Source organism: Sinocyclocheilus grahami, unplaced genomic scaffold (assembly GCF_001515645.1).
Source record: "Sinocyclocheilus grahami isolate Dianchi unplaced genomic scaffold, SAMN03320097.WGS_v1.1 scaffold6410.1, whole genome shotgun sequence".
Classification (NCBI taxonomy): domain Eukaryota; kingdom Metazoa; phylum Chordata; class Actinopteri; order Cypriniformes; family Cyprinidae; genus Sinocyclocheilus; species Sinocyclocheilus grahami.
This window is the reverse complement of record NW_015510832.1, coordinates 10,636-11,390: the sequence shown is the minus strand read 5'-3', so window position 1 is coordinate 11,390 and position 755 is coordinate 10,636.

Genomic DNA, 755 nt, shown 5'->3' with positions numbered 1-755 from the left:
GAATCTGAGAGGAGAATGACATTTCTAAGATTACAGAAGATTGAATGTGCTTACATATGACAATAAAATATATGCAGGATGTCTTACCAGGCACATCTCTGACAGCTTGACTGTTTTTTCTTTCTGGTTTCTTCACATGCTCCTTCAGCAACTCTTTTACATTTATTACACCATCATGGTAACTTTTAAAACCCTGCAACTGAGTTGGCTTAAGCGCAAAGCAATAACTGAAGACTTTGCATATTTTTTGAACAGCCACCTTGGTAAAGGTCTCCATCACAGCTGTGAGCTTTGCCTGCAACAGATAATAACTACTGATTAATTCATCCGGACTTCTTCATAAATGTTCAGTTTTGCATAAATGTTTAGTTTTTTAACTAGCAGGATGAAGCTCAACATTTCATTTAAAGAAGGAAATGGAATTACTTATCGTATTGTTAAACACAGAAAAGGTCTTGATTAAACACAACATGTGTCCTAACCTAGAAATGAAAGACTACAGAGGAAAAACTTCAGGAGCAGAAACACAACAAAATAGCTGCAGAATGAAAGTAAACGTACCAGTCTGCGTTGTTTCTCGTTCATGTCCAATATCGGATCTCTGTCACTAACGTTACTAATTTCAGTGTGAGATGGGCGACATTCACATTCAAACACTTTCTGAATCTCGTCTAGGACTGTTTCTATCAAAAGCGTCATTATAGACATAGTCTGTTTGTGAAATAAGTCATACTCCGCCATTGTGCTCATTCATT